The following is a 15,737-nucleotide window of genomic DNA, read 5'->3' as shown; positions in this document are numbered from 1 at the left end:
GAGCGTCTGCCTTGCAAGCACTAACCTAGGATGGACAGAGGTTCGATCCCGCGGTGTCCCATATGGTCCCCCCAAGCCAGGAATGATTTCTGAGTGCATAGCCAGGAGTAACCTTTGAGCATCAATGGTGTGACCCAAAAACAAAAACAAAAAACAAACAAACAAAAAAAAGACTTTCTATAAACTTCTGCAGTGAAGAGAAATACTTGCAGTAGTTGAAGAGTTGGTACAGGGGTAAGGTGCTTGCCATGACTGCAGCTGACCTAAGTTCAATCCCCTGCACCCCAGGAGTAATTCCTAAGCACAGAGGCCAGAAGTAATCAATTCCTGAGCACTGCTAGGTGGGACCCAAAACCTAAGAAAAAAGAAACACCTGGGATTTAGGACGGGTGTCAGGGCATACACATGCATGCACTGGAATCCCCAGGGTGGGCAACTCCAAGAATCGCCAGAACCACTGGAAGTAGCCCAAAAAAAATTTCTAAGAGAGAAATTTCACCTTGGGCCAAAGAGTGTGCAGTGGGGAGGGCATTTACCTTGCACACAACAGACCTAGAGTTTGATCTCCAGCATCCCATGGGATCTCCAGAGCACTGCCAGGTGTGATCCCTGAGTGCAGAGGCAGGAGTAACCCCTGAGCATTGTGAGGTGTCACATGCACACACACACACACACACACACACACACACACACACACACACACACACACACACAGTTGAGCTCATTACCAAGGCCCCTCTGGTACTATTCTTCATCTCCTTTCTGAGATTAACAGAGAGAAAATAACTATGTACTAAGCACACATTTGATCCCTTTTTCCCGATGGCGCCCCAGGCACAGCTAGGAGTGCCCCCAAGCACCACCACAGATGTCACCCAAAAAGAAACACAAAACAGAAAGGCAGAAAACGAAGTGCATCGGTCCTGAAAAATGGGGCCCTCAAGAGCAGAGTGCACAACCTGAACACGGGGCCAGGTTCTAGCCTGGTTCCCAGACCACCCCTGGGAGAATTCCAGCTGAGCACCTGCTTCAGATCTTTAAGGAGGAGCCAGGGGTTTGAGCCCCAAATAAGCAGCACAGCTTCTCATATGGCTCCCTGGCCACATGAATTCTTTAGCTGGTATAAATAACCACTTGTGCCAACACAGTCTCCCCTTTCCCCCATAATAGCCCTGTGAAATGGGTATAATTGTTCACTTAGTTTAGCCACATGATGTTTAAGAGCAAGTGAATCGGAAGTGTGTTGGCCACACGAGGCCTAAAACATCACAGGTACTGGAGAAATAACTGAGGAGCCTTGGCTTGGCCTCAGATTCTCAGTAATCCCATGCCATTTATTCTAAGTTAAGAGCATGAGTTGGGCCAGAGCATTAGCACAGGGGTAGGGCATTTGCCTTGCACGCGGCTGATCCAGGACCTGGGTTCGATGCCCAGTGTCTCATATGGTCCCTCAGCCAGGAGCGATTTCTGAGCACATAGCCAGAAGAAACCCCTGAGCATCAAAAAAGAGCATGAGTGGGCCAGAGAGATAGCATGGAGGTAAGGCATTTGTCTTTCATGCAGAAGGACGGTGGTTTGAATCCCGGCATCCCATATGGTCCCCTGTGCCTGCCAGGGGTGATTTCTGAGCACAGAGCCAAGAGTAACCCCTGAGCACTGCCAGGTGTGACCCAAAAACAAAAAAACAAAGAAACAAAACAAAAAAAGAGCATGAGTCACTTATACAGACTATAAGTAAAACATAGAGCCCTGGCAATGCTCAAGAATCATTCCTGGCAGATTCAGGGGACCACAAGAGGGGTCAAGGATTGAACCCCAGTCTGTTGCATATAAGGCAAGTGCCCTAACTGCGTAAATATGGCTCCAGCCCCAAGAATACACAGCTTAGGAAGGCTGGTTTCTTCCTCAGCCACAAACCTGCCTGCCATGTCCACATTCCCAGGTTTACCCTGACCGATGCTGGCTTGCAAACCCGATTTGATGCTGATAATAAAAATCTAGCAAGTAAGGGGCTGGAGCAGTGGGTAAGTAGTAAGGCGGCTGCCTTGCCTGCGCTAGCCTAGGACAAACCGCTATTCAATCCCCTGCGTCCCATGTGGTTCCCCCCCCCCAAGCCAGGAGCAATTTCTGAGCGCATAGACAGGAGTAACCCCTGAGCATCACTGGGTGTGGCCCAAAACACAAACAAACAAACAAATCTAACAAGTAACCCTAAGAAATATTCAGAATGATGCCAATGCTAGGGTCCAGGTTGGTAACTCAACAGCAGAGCACTTGCATGTGTGAGGCCCTGAGTCCTGAGTTCCATCCCTGGCACTGCGAGCCAGAAGAAAATAAAAAATAAAAGTTTTAAATGATAATCATTGACATTCCAGTTCCTTAAAAAACAGCTGAGCAGAGACAGCCAGACAAGATCAGTCTAGTCACTGCAGCGTCCTCTTCCCCCAAGAACTGGGCCAGTGGGGGGCAAAGGGAACAAAGTTAGACAGGGGTGCCACCACTTGAACCACAGTCCCACCCCCACTCTGAAAAAAGGCCAGTTCTTGCCCTGGTCCTTCTGATCAGCCAACATCTCGAATATGCTCCAAGCTTCCAGCAGGCAGTGATCAGAGAAGTGAGAGATGACAGAGAGGAAATGAAAACAGTCAGGACATCTTCCACCCAACTCTTCTTGAGTTGCTGCAAAGAGCAGTGATGTTTGCTTTTTTCCTGTTTTTTTCTTTAGGAGAGGAAGGAGAGGCTCAGGATCTGCCCTGTGAGGTGTGGAAGCAGTGTTCTGCAGGGAAAGGCTGTGCTCAAACCACTAGATCTGGCTCTCTGTGCCAACTAAGGTTCTTAATCAATGACCCAAAACTTGCATCAGAGAGATAATACAGGGAGGGGGGGGGCACTTAATTTGCAGGTGCCTGACCATGTTCTGTTCCCAACGGCACCACATGAGGTCCGAGCACAGCTAGGATCCCTGAGCACAGAGCCAGGAGTAAGTCCAGAGCACTGCCAGGCATGGCCCCAAAACCAAAACATTAGTAAGGAGAGGCTAGTACTGTGGAAAAGATGCTTGCCGTGCTGTAGCCAATCCAGGTTTGATCCCTGGCAGACCATATGGTGCTCTGAGCACTGCCAGGAGTGATTCCTGAGTGAAGAGCCAGAAGTAACCCTTGAGCATTGCTGGTGTGGCAAAAAAATAATTTCAATAATGAACAAACTTGTAGAAATGTTCGTTTTGAGGCTTTACTCCATGTATGATTGTGAGAAACATTAAATTAGGGAAATAAATGTGTTAGCCATCTATACCCTGTGAATAAGGACATCACATGAGAGAACCAGACCAGGAGAGGCATGAGGTCCAGAAAGGGTTAACAATCTCAGCTAGACAACAGATGGTTGACCAGAGTTTGATCCCTAGTGGCACCATACTGGCACCACATCGGGTTCCCAGAGCCCCAAGCCACGGCTATGAGCTGACTTGTGACCTTAGGCTTATTAGGGGTTGAGCAGAAGCATCTCTGATTTGTGGGGTAGTGCTTGGGGAACCACATATGGGGCCACCGAGCCCTCTCCTCTCTTTCTCTGGCCCCAGACCTTCTGGGAGGACCTGCCCCAGACCAACAGCTTATAGGGGCGGGCTCATGGGGGTTTTGTCTCCTATGAAAGAAAAAATTTTCAACCAAGGGCCTCCAACTGGTTCTAAAACCTGTGCCAATCGCTTCCCTAGGAAATAACAAGGAAGCAGCAGTCAGCTATGAGCTGACTCTTCTGCAGTGCTGGAGATGGGACGAGGTCAAGTACTGTCATTCTCCTGACCCAGCAGGAGGTTGGTCACTGAGCACAGAACCAGGAGTAGCCCTTGAATTTCACCAAGGGTGGCCCAGAAAGTATTTTCTGAACATTATGGTTTCATTTAATTCAACTAACTCATCTTACAAAGAAATCTTAAAAAGAAATCATCTGGGGCCGGGAAGGTGGCACTAGAGGTAAGGTGTCTGCCTTGCAAGCTCTAGCGTAGGACAGACAGAGGTTCGATCCCCCGGCATCCCATATGGTCCCCCCAAGCCAAGGGTGATTTCTGAGTGCATAGCCAGGAGTAACCCCTGAGCGTCAAACGGGTGTGACCCAAAAACCAAAAAAAAAAAATCATCTTGGGCCAGAGAGATAGATAGCACAGCGGCGTTTGCCTTGCAAGCAGCCGATCCAGGACCTAAAATGGTAGGTTCGAGTCTTGGCATCCCATATGGTCCCCCATGCCTGCCAGGAGCTATTTCTGAGCAGATAGCCAGAAGTAACCCCTGAGCACCACCGGGTATGGCCCAAAAACCAAAAGAAAAAAGAAAAGAAAAAAGAAATCATCTTCCAGGGAAGTCAGGAATTACTGTGGTTAAGAATATTTGTCTAGGGGCCGGAGAGATGGCATGGAGGTAAGGCGTTTACCTTTCATGCAGAAGGTCATCGGATCGAATCCCGGCGTCCCATATGGTCCCCCGTGCCTGCCAGGAGCAGTTTCTGAGCACAGAGCCAGGAAAAACCCCTGAGCACTGCCGGGTGTGACCCAAAAACCACACAAAAAAAAAAAAAAAAGAATATTTGTCTGGGGGCTGGGCGGTGGCACTGGAGGTAAGGTGCCTGCCTTGCCTGCGCTAGCCTAGGACGGACCGCGGTTCGATCCCCCGGCGTCCCATATGGTCCCCCAAGAAGCCAGGAGCAACTTCTGAGTGCATAGCCAGGAGTAACCCCTGAGCGTCACAGGGTGTGGCCCAAAAACCAAAAAAAAAAAAAAGAATATTTGTCTGGGGCCGAAGATAACACAGTAGTAGGGCTATATGCCTTGAACACAAACAACCTGGGTTCAATTCCTGGCATCCCATACGGTCCACAGAGCACCGCCAGGAGTGATTTCTGAGTGCAGAGCCAGAAGTAACCTGAGTGCTGCCAGATGTGACCCAAAAACAAAAACGAAAAAAGAGAAAGAATATTTTTCCTGGTGCCATAGTAGTAACTCAGCAGGTAAAAGGTATGCTTAGCAGGGCCAGAGCAATAGCATAGCAAGTAGGGCATCTGCCTTGCATGCAGCCAAATTGAATTCAATTCCCTGGCATCCCATAGGTCCCCCCAAGTCTGCCAGGAGGGATTTCTGAGCCCAGAGCCAGGAGTAAACAAAAGAGCACGGGGGGGGGGGGGGGCAGAGAGATAGAATGGAGGTAGGACATTTGCCTTAAATCCAGAAGGACAGTGGTTGGAATCCCGGCATCCCATATGGTCCCCATGCCTGTCAGGGGCAATTTCTGAGCACAGAGCCAGGAGTAACCTCTGAGCGCTGCCAGGTGTGACCCCAAAAAAATAAAAGAGCACCACGGGGTGTGGCCCAAAAACAAAAACAAAAAAAAGGTTTGCTTGCAAGTGGCCAACCCGGATTTGATCTCTAGCATCCCACATGGTCCCCCAAGCTGCCAGGAGTGATCCCCGAGTGCAAAGGCAGGAATAACCCCTAAGCACAGCTGGGAGTTAGCCCCCAACCCTCCCCCCAAAAAAAAAGATTTTTCCAGAGACCAAAAAGATACTACAGCCGAGAAGATGCTTTCTTGCTCAGGGTCCATTTCAAGCTCCCCATATGGTCCTGAGGCCAGCCAAGAGTGAGCCTGAGAGAAGAGCCAGGAGTGAGCAAAAAAAAAAAAAAAAAAAAACTTTTTTAAATAAATTTAAATTTTAAATGAAATAAAATTTTAATTAATAAATTTATAGATTATGATCATTTTATATTTATATTTATTAACAAACTTATTACTTATAATTAAATAAAATTTTAAATAAAATAAATAAATTTTAAATTTAAAAAATCTGAGCAAAAAAACAAAATTAAAAATAAAATTCTTGGGCCCGGAGAGATAGCACAGCGGCGTTTGCCTTGCAAGCAGCCGATCCAGGACCAAAGGTGGTTGGTTCGAATCCCGGTGTCCCATATGGTCCCCCGTGCCTGCCAGGAGCTATTTCTGAGCAGACAGCCAGGAGAAACCCCTGAGCACCGCCGGGTGTGGCCCAAAAACCAAAAAAAAATAAATAAATAAAATTCTTGGGCCGGAGCTATTGCACAGTGGCAGGGTGTTTGCTTTGCACACGGCCACCCCTGTTTCAACCCTGGCATCCCATAGGATTCCCCAGAACCTGCTAAGAGCAATTTCTGAGCATAGAGCCAGGAGTAACCTGAGTGCCACTAGATGTGGCCCAAAAACAAACAAACAAACAAACAAAAAAACAAAGAAGAAAATTAGAGGTCAGAGAAATAGTGCAGCAGATCAGACTCTTTCTGGTACAAGACAGACCCTGGTTCATTCCCAGCACCCTGTATGGAACCTTTGAGCATCTCTAGAAGTGAGTCCTGAGTGCAAAGCCAGGAGTAAACTCTGAGCACAGTTGTGTATGAAAAAAAAATAAAATAAAATAAAATAAAGAAAGAAACAAAGTTAATTTCCCGGAACACTCAATTCCTGTAGACTGTAAGCTAAGGGGAAGGGAAAGACTCAGGGGAAGGCTTTGCATCCAGACGGCCAGAATTCCACCCCAAGCCTCATAGGGCCCCCAGAGACCCGCTAAGGCTGACCCCTGGCACCATCCGGTATAGCCCAAAATCCCCAAACAAAATCGAAACCAAAACTTTACCAGGAACATAAACTAGAAATGAAAATGATTGCTTAATCAGATCCCCCTGAAATGAAAACTCTGGGATAAGAGGGTCGTTTCAACTGCACTCAGCAGTGCTCAGGTGTCGGCAACTCCTGAGAGGCTGAGCCTGGCATCCTGCCTATAAGGTCTGTGCTGGGCTGAGCTCTCTCCTTGCCAGGAAGAAAATTGTGGTGTTTGTCGTTTCTCTTATGGCCACACCCAGCAGTGCCTCACGTGCTCCTCACAGAACCAACCCAGGGTCTCACATGTTCCTCACACAACTCAGGGCTTCACAAGCTCCTCACAGAACCAACCCAAGGCCTCACATGCTCCTTACAGAACCAGCCCAGGGCCTCCCATGCTCCTCACAGAACCCCAGGCCTCGCATGCTCCTCACAGAATCTCAGGCCTCACATGCTCCTCACAGAAACCTAGGCCACACATCCCTAGAAGAACCCAGAGCCTCACACACTCCTCACAGAAAACAAGATCTCACATATTTGAGGCACGTACCCTACTATTGAGCCACATTCCTGACCCTCATGTGCAGAACTTGCTAAGAAACTGTTGAACTATGGATTATGGTTATTGTTGTCATTTTGTTGGCCACGCCTGGCAGTGCTTGGTAAGGGGATAGTGCAGTGACAGGGACTGAGTCCAGTGGTTCTCACACTAGAAGAATGTGCTCCTCTAGCCCCAGACCCAGTCCACCAAACTGAAGTTTCTGTTAACAGCAATTGTGAGAATCCACATCTTTGCAAACACTTGTCATTATCTTTTTCAGTGTAGCCAGTTTGGTGGGTCTGGACCAGTGAGTTGATTGTACATTTAGGGATTTCCCAAAGCCCCATGGTATTAACCTACTTGTGATAGTAGCAATTCATACCCCCATTTTTACTGAAAAAGACTATTCAGATCTTTTTCTTCTTGCTCAAGCGTGTGACTACAGATCCTTTACTCAACACATGACTTGCAAATATTTCATCACAGTCTGTGACTTGTCTTTTCATACATTGGAGGAGCCTTTGGAGAAGCATTGTAGTTTTGATTTGGGGGCTGAGGAGCTTGCAGAGGGCTAGGCTTATTCCTGGCACCACATGTACCTCATGGACTGACTGTCAGGAGAGACCCCAAATGCTGACCCCTATGTATCCGCCCAGAAAATAAAACCAAGTGTTCACAAAAGACTGGACTGGGGTGTTTAAGCTATATCACTGGCAACAAAGAATGAGCATCACTGGTCAAAAGACCAGAGTGGTCTATAGAGGACTACACAGCAATAAAAAGGAGTCAGATACAGGGACCAGAAAAATAGCACAGTGGTAGGGCATCTGCTTTGAACACAGCAGATTCAGGACTGATGGTGGTTCGAATCTCAACATCCCATATGATCCCTCACACAGGCCAGGAGCAGTTTCTTAGTGCAGAATCAGGAGTAATGCCACTGAATGCTACTGGGTATGACCCAAAAACCAAAAAGAGAAAAAAAAAAAAAAAAAGAAAGAAAAGAAAAGAAAAGAAAAGAAACTAATACATACTACAACATGGAGGAATTCCCAAACCATTGTTCAAAGTGAAAGAAATCAGATGAGACAGGCTGCATCAGGCTAGGGAGAATTTGGGGACATAAGAAAAATGCTCGGAAACCCACTTAACGGTGATTTTTTTCTAATTTCCTTTTTGGTAATTGTTTTGGGGTCACACCCAAAAGACAAGCACCTTTGCCACCCTACTGTCTCCAAGCCCTATGGTGACATTTTATTTATGTGTTTATTTTTTGTTTTGGGGAGTCACACCCAGTGGTACTCGGGGTCTAGTCCTGGATCTCTGCACTCAGAAAGCACTCCTGGGGCTGGGGAAAAAAAAAAAAAAGAAAGAAAGAAAGCACTACTAAAAGTGTACAGGGAGGGGCCAGGTAGGTGGCGCTGGAGGTAAGGTGTCTGCCTTGCAAGCGCTAGCCAAGGAAGGACCGCGGTTCGATCCCCCGGCGTCCCATATGGTCCCCCCAAGCCAGGGGCGATTTCTGAGCACATAGCCAGGAGTAACCCCTGAGCGTCAAACGGGTGTGGCCCAAAAACCAAAAAAAAAAAAAGTGTACAGGGAACCCTATGGGAGGCCAGGAATCAAACCCAGGTCAGCCTTGAGTAAGGCAAACACCCTTGCTGCTGTACTTTCTCTACAGCCCTTGTGCTGACCTGTCAACAATCCCATATAATCTAAACTAGATTCCATGCCCTTTTCTGAGGGCCGAACCAGGACTCCAGACTGCTACCCTGTTCATGTGGAATAAAAGAGCTTTTATCTTAAATACCAGTCGGGGATGTAGCTCGTGCATGCCAGGATCCCGGTGCAATCCCCAGCTCAAAAATACTAAAATAAAATTAAAAATGGGCACATACCCCTGAAGAATAAATTGCATCCCAACTTGGGATGCATAACCCCTTTCTTTTACTGTATGGGGTTCCCTCTTTTCTCTTTTAACATACTTCTTAAAACTTTTCTTAAAAAACATATTAATAACTGGGCCAGAGATTAACCCATTAACACAGGCATTAAAGTACTTGCTGTGTGACCCATGTGATCCCCTGCATGGCATGGTGTTCATGCTCCCCCAGGAACCACTGGGAGAGGACCCTTGAGCCAGAGCCTAACAGTAGTTCCAAACTCTGCTGGGAACAGCCCCAAACTCCTACACCCCAAACAAACAAAAGCTTCAGAGCAAAATGGTTTGTTTCTACAAGGGCTTATATGTCCATCCCCAACACGTGTGCAAGTAAATACAGCCACACAAATCCCTGTGCAGAAAAGTGAACAGCATCACTTGGTCAATTTGGGAAACAGGAACCCAAGTGGCCAGGGGCATAAGCAATCGAAATGTACCCTTAGGGCCAGAGCAACAGCACAATGGAGAGGGTGTTTGCCCTGCACTCGTACTTCCCCATTACATCTTCATCCCATATGGTCCCCTGAGCCTGCCAGGGGGGACTGGGAAGGGGGGCTAAGGGGCCTCTCAGGGCCTGCACATGGCAGAAAAGGGAGCCGTCCAGCACACATGAGGGTGCACAATGCTGCCACTGTATTAAGAACTGCCCAACCAGACACTTAAACGGGGAGTTGGGGGACCCCGAGGAGGGGGGGGAGCACAGTGACTGAGAGCACCTGCCCTGCAAAGAAAGGGTTCCAGGTTCAATTCCTTAGGCCCTGCAGATGCCTGGCGCAATACTGGCACCCTGTGTGTGTGTTGTGTGTGAGCACAGGTAGGAGGGTGTGTGTGTGTGTGTGTGTGCACCACAAATGCCTGGCACAATACTGACATCCCTATCTCCTATCCCCCAATGCCACAGGTAGGAGGGTGTGTGTGTGTTTGTGTGTTTGTGTGTGTGTGTGTGTGCGCGAGCGCGCGCGCTATGTGTGACCACCAGATAGAGGAGCATCCTTAAAACCAACAAAATGAGTCAGGAGTGAAACATGGGATGGTGGCTCAGCATCTGCGATGCTGGCCTCGGGTATCATGCCCCCACACCTCAGAACCATAAATCGGGCAGTAGGTGAGATAGGAGGGGTGGCTGGCCTTGCATGTGGCCAAGCTGGATCCGGTGCAGCGTAGTTGCCAGTGGCAAAGGGTGGCCCTGAAGGCCCACCCCAACACTGCTGGAGTGGCTTGGCTCATCCCTCCCCATATAGACAGACAGAAACAGAGAGACAAACCCTCGGGGCCCCTTGCATTAAAACTCCCCAGCAGGCTGGAAACTGCCGGGCTCCTGGCCACCCCTTGGAAAACCCCATCATAAAGTGACACTAATGCAGGGGTCCGGGCCTGGCGCCACTCGTGCGCATGCCCACTGCACCTAGGTACTCCAAAGCTGAACCCTGATTCACGGTGAGCTGCCAGGAGCAGCAGCAGCAGCAGCGAATGTGGGCAGTCCCAACCTCCCCGCAGCTACCTGGCCAGAGAAGAGAAATGAAGAGAAATTCAGATCTTGGTGACACGGAGGTTTATTAGAACTAGGTTTACATGCCCAATGTACGGATGCCCAGGCTCCGTCCACCACCAGCAGGGAGCACCAGGACTGGGCCAGGCTTCCATTCCCTACCCCCTCACAGAAGAGTCCCCTTGAGCCCCCTTGGCAGACTGTGCCCCCTCTCCAAAAGTCACCAAAAGTAACTCTAGATCTGACCTCTGGGCATGCCGATTGCTCCAGATTCTCAGCAATGGTACCTCACTTGTCTGACGGGAACCCCACAAACTCTGTGAGTTTGGGAAGCCCAGAACTCTGTGGGGTGACTGGGAAGGGTCTTTGGGGGAGACCTAGGACCTAGCTCAGGTGGGTGATTCCGGATTATTCTATAACCTGGTCTAGCATGACTAAAATGAAATGCAACGATGAAATCACTCGAGGCATCCAGAATAAAAAAGTGGGGGGCTACCTGATCCAGTAAAAGTTTGCAAGCGCAAAGATATTCTGCCTTTTCTGTTCCATGCCTGGGTTCCACCAGTAGGAGGAGGGGGCCTGCGGGATACGCACAGATAGGCGCGCCGCACGCGCAGACTGAACTTGAATCGCCCCGAAATCCCTTCAAGGGTCTGCACCAGGCGCTCGCGGCAGCCGCCCACGATGACATTTTACTTTCTGGAGAGAGAAATCGGGACCACCAGCAGCCCGGCCCGCGCCCGGCAGAACAGTGGGGGAGAAAAGTGCGCCACGGGTCTTGGAGATGCGGAGACCACCCCCCCCCCCAAGAAAGAGAAGCAGGTCCAAGGGGCGAGCACAGGGTGGCCGGATGACTCGGCCAGAGGCGCACAGCGGGGGCGCAAGGAGCCCGGAGAAGGGCGGAAATTTCGCGCTTTCCACTCTGAAACGTCTTGCTCCCTGGAGGAAGTGCCGGGGAACTTGCAGAACAGGGGCTTCGGCGGGGACGCGGGAGCACGCGGAGCTGCACGCACGACCCGCGCGCCACGCACACCCCACTTTTATTGACAACGAACCAACACTGTGCCCGGCGCGGCCCGGGCCCGAGGCTCGGTGGCAGAGGCGCGGGGGGTGGGGGTGGGGGCTTCGGAGAGCCGAGGTCCCACCCTGAGGGGCTGCTCCCGCGCCCCCAACCACCACCACGACACCTAGCAGCCCGCTCCCCTGGGAGATAGCCTGGCCCCGGGAAGATCCAGAAGGCGGGCCCCGGCGGGCCGCGCGGGTGCTCCGGCCCCTTTTTGTTTTGTTTCCAGAACTGAGTCTGGGAACGGAGGAACAGCCCGGCGCCCCCCAAAGCAGAAGGGGGATCGGGAGTCCACGGGGGTCCCCACCTGCCCGAGCGATCGAGCGAGCGGGACGGCGATGGTGGGGGTGCAAAGGGGCTCGACCCGGCCGGCGGGACACTGCCCCGGAGCCCCGCTCGCCGCCCCGCCGGCCCGGCCGCTCCCTGGACGAAGCGCTTCGTCCGGGGCCGGCCCCCCTTCCCGACGCCCCGGCGCCCCACGGGGAGGCGGCGGCGGCGGGTCGGTCCCGTCCGCTTCCCGGCCGCCGCGATGTAAACACGGCGGGGCCGGCGGCCCTTCCCCACCTCCCGCGCCCGGGCCCCGCGCGCCGCCACCCCCAGGGCTGCGCCCCGCCGGACGCGCGCCAGGGGCGCCTTCCCCTTTCTCCAAATCCCGCTCCCCAAGACCGACCGACCGTTCGTGACCCGGGGGCCGCCCGTGTCACCGTCGCCGGCTCCGCTCCGGAGAAGCCCCCGGAGGAGCCTCCGCAGCGCCCCAACCAAACAACACCCGCGCGGGGCACCCCCCCAACCCAGCCCGGGCCCGCCGCGCCCCCCGCGCTCCCTGCGCCCCGCCGCCCGCGCTCTTACCTGCTCACCGCGTCGCCCGCCCTCCCGCAGGCCCGCGGACGGGCCGCCGCCGTAGCCGGGCGTCCGGAGCGAATCGGGGCCTCTCCCCGGCCGCCCGAGCCGCTCCGCGGACACCGGAGGAGACACCCGAGCGCCCCGCGCCTTGCGCCCCGCGCCCCGCGCCGCCGATTCCCCCCCCAACCGCCCAGGCGACGGCGGCGACACCGAGCCCGGCGCGGGGAGCAATGGTGGCCCCCGCCCGCCCAGCACCCCTCGTTCGGCTCCTCCCCTCGGCGCCCGCCCGCCCGCCCGCCCAGCGCTCCTCCCCTGCCCGCGCGGCGGGGGGCGGGGGGCGGCCCGCCAGGCCCCGCCGCGCCCGTCAAACCCGCCGCGGCTATTTATACCCGCGCCCCGGCCTCGCCAACTTCTCCCCAAGCGCGCGCCGCGCACGGCACGGCACGGCACGGGAGCACGGTCGGCCGCTGGGGCCGGCGCGCGCGGCGAGGCCGGTGGCGGCGGGGTCCGGGACGCGCGGTTGCACCTGCAGCGCCCGCCGGGGTGGGCGCGGGGCACACCCCCCGCGAAGCCGCCCGGCTCTCCCCGCGCCGCCAGCCCCAGCACCCGGCCGCGGACGCCTCGGGATCCCCTCTGCCCCAGGGCCGCCACGACTGACAGTCCCGAGGGCTGCTTTGAAAACTCCGAGCCCGGCCCGGCCCGGCCGCCCGGGGCCCTCCATCCAGCTCCACTCCCGGGCTGCGGAGGGAGGTGGGGAACGGCCGCGCCCCGCCCAGACCCCGCCCCGGGCCCGCCCCGACCCAGCCAACGCCCGTCCGCGGGGCCCGCCCCGTTCCCAGAAATTACCACCCGCCCAACGGCCGGGCGGCGCGGCGGTTGGTGCCCACGTTGGCGGCGGCCAGCTCTCAGGCGGCGGCGCCCAGCGCGCAGCTGCGGAGCTCGGCGGCCCCGGGCTCGTGGCGCTGCCCCGGGGAGCCGCGGCCGCCCCCCGAGTGAGGCTCCCCCTGCGCGCCCTGCGACTGGAACTCACTCCGGCCCCGGCCAGGCGCCGTGCGGGAGCCGCGCTCGCACGCGGAGGAGAAGCGGCCTTGGGGGGCTGCCCGCTTCGGGGGTCCCCGAGCGCACACAAAGGGCGCACCGGGCACAAAAGGCGCCGCCGCCACGGGGGACCGTGCTCTGAGCGCCTCGGACTGGCGCTGCCGGCGCCCCACGTGCGCCCCCGCTGTCCCCGCTGCCCCGCAAGTCTCCCCGCCGCCGCTCTTTGTCGCTCAGTTTCCGTAACAAAGAGCCGGGGCGCGGGGACATGCGTCCGCCGCCGCACCGAGCCGGGCCTGGCTCTGCAGTCTTCCCGCACCCCTTCCCGCGGCCGCCCTGGGGCTCCGGAGCTGTTCTGCAAAGTAACGTGGGAACCGGGGAAATAATCTTGGAACTGGGCAAAGGTCAGCGAGCCCCTGCAGGACCCAAGACTTTGGATGATGTCCTCTTATCCTGGGTTAGTTTGGTGGTTTCGAAAGCTGGGGACGCACCTTCTTTGAGTGAAGACTGGCCTGATTCTTTGAAGCGCCCGGGAACTCCTCATTTCGAAAGCGTGGCACGTTTAAAGCTAAGGAAGGGAAACTTGTAACTTTAAAAAGTGGAAGGTCCCTTAGGACTGGAGTCGTAGCACAGGGAGTGGAGCTCTTGTTTACCCTTCGCCAACCCATGTTCTCTCTCGAGCTTCCCATATGATCATCCGAGCCCCGCCAGAAGTGAATAAATACTGAGTGCAAAGTCTGGAGTAAACTCTGAGCACGGCCGGTGTGACCCACCTGGCGCCCCCAAGAAAAGAAAAAGAAAAGAAATTGCAGGCAGTGTTCATGCTGAGAACGTTTCTCAGGCTCCTGGGTTCTGAAACAAGGCAATTCTGGACCGTTTCCAAAGCTGCAACATTGGAGCTTTTTTGTTTGTTTGTTTTTGGGTTTTGGGCCACACCCAGCGGTGCTCAGGGGTTACTCCTGGCTATCTGCTCAGAAATAGCTCCTGGCAGGCACGGGGGACCATATGGGACACCGGGATTTGAATCAACCACCTTGGGCCCTGCATCGGCTGCTTGCAAGGCAAACGCCGCTGTGCTATCTCTCCGGCCCCAACATTCGAGCTTTTAATAACCAGGGGCCACTGAAATAATTCAGCAGCAGGAAGGCTGCTCGCTTTGCATGCTGTTGACTTGGGGCCCATCCCCGAACCACACGGCCCCTCCCATCTTTCAGCCTTCCAGTGGGATCCGTGGGCACAACTGGTTGTGGGCCAAACCCCTGCCACCAAAAAAGGGTTAGTAAACAGCCTTGCTCTCAGCCCAGCTTGTTTGGATCGGCACTGGACTGGGTCGTTCTCCAGTGCTCCTCATCAAGAGTGAGCCTTGAGCACAGAACCAGGAACAGCTCCTGAGCATCACTGGCCCCAAAACAGATCAAAGGTAATGACCAGCTCTATTGCATCTCCAGGGCAAGTTCAAGCATATTCGGGAGCCTAGTTAGTCACCAGGGATGGGCCTTACCTGCTTGGCCTCCCCCTCTGTTGTCTGCCCCCCATGGAGAAAATGTTCCTTCCACCCACCCACCCATGGCTAATCAGCCTGCAAGTGAGGGAAACCCTTTGAAATGTGGCTTTGTACTTCCTCTCCTCAGGTACCACAACTACTGCTGGGCTTAAATCTAAGCATCCCTGGGGCCTGACAGACAGCACAGCAGGGAGGGCACTTATCCTGAGTCTGAGCCCTGGAACTCCATGTGATCCCCTGATCACTGCCAAGAGGAACCCAAGAGCAAGCCCTGAGCACCACCAAGTGCTACCCAATGCAAAACAGAAAAAGAGTCTTTGAACGTCCACTGTACTTTCATTTGCCCAGGAGAGAACAGGCCTGACCTTCAGTGTGTCACTTGTTCAGAGCTCTTGCGTGAGAACACGGCTGGTGGGGTGCCAGGCCATCTGTGGAGTGGGTGGGCAGTTAAGGCCAGCTTGGAACCCAGAGGCAGCAGGAATAGGCCCAAAGGTGGGTGAGGTATGTACTGCCCACTGGAGCAAGCTGCTTTCAAGGTGTTGGCCTTGAAGATGCCAAACAGGCCACTCCAAGAACCTCTTTGATGAGGGATTTTGGAGTGATGCATCCCCTAATGGAAGTTGGTCAAGTTGGAAAGGCAGAAAGTTTGCTGCGGGGGGCCAGAGAGATAACACAGCGGTAGGGCATTTGCCTTGCAGGAGCTGAC

The 15,737-nt window shown here is 54.0% G+C and overlaps 1 protein-coding gene across 1 annotated transcript in view; it reads right to left on the bottom strand.

Annotated features, from left to right (window-relative positions):
* Nucleotides 1-12,587, bottom strand: part of ELF2 (E74 like ETS transcription factor 2) — a 58,493-nt gene extending 45,906 nt beyond the window's left edge. Inside the window, exon 1 of the mRNA XM_049770060.1 lies at nt 12,499-12,587. The gene's annotated coding sequence lies outside the window, so the exon portion shown is untranslated. The remainder of the gene's footprint in view (nt 1-12,498) is intronic.
* Nucleotides 12,588-15,737: the final 3,150 nt, after the last annotated feature.

The sequence above is a fragment of the Suncus etruscus genome, chromosome 3 (genome assembly GCF_024139225.1).
Source record: "Suncus etruscus isolate mSunEtr1 chromosome 3, mSunEtr1.pri.cur, whole genome shotgun sequence".
NCBI lineage: Eukaryota > Metazoa > Chordata > Mammalia > Eulipotyphla > Soricidae > Suncus > Suncus etruscus.
Note: the sequence above shows the minus strand (reverse complement) of the source record. Positions and strands in the feature narration are given on the sequence as shown.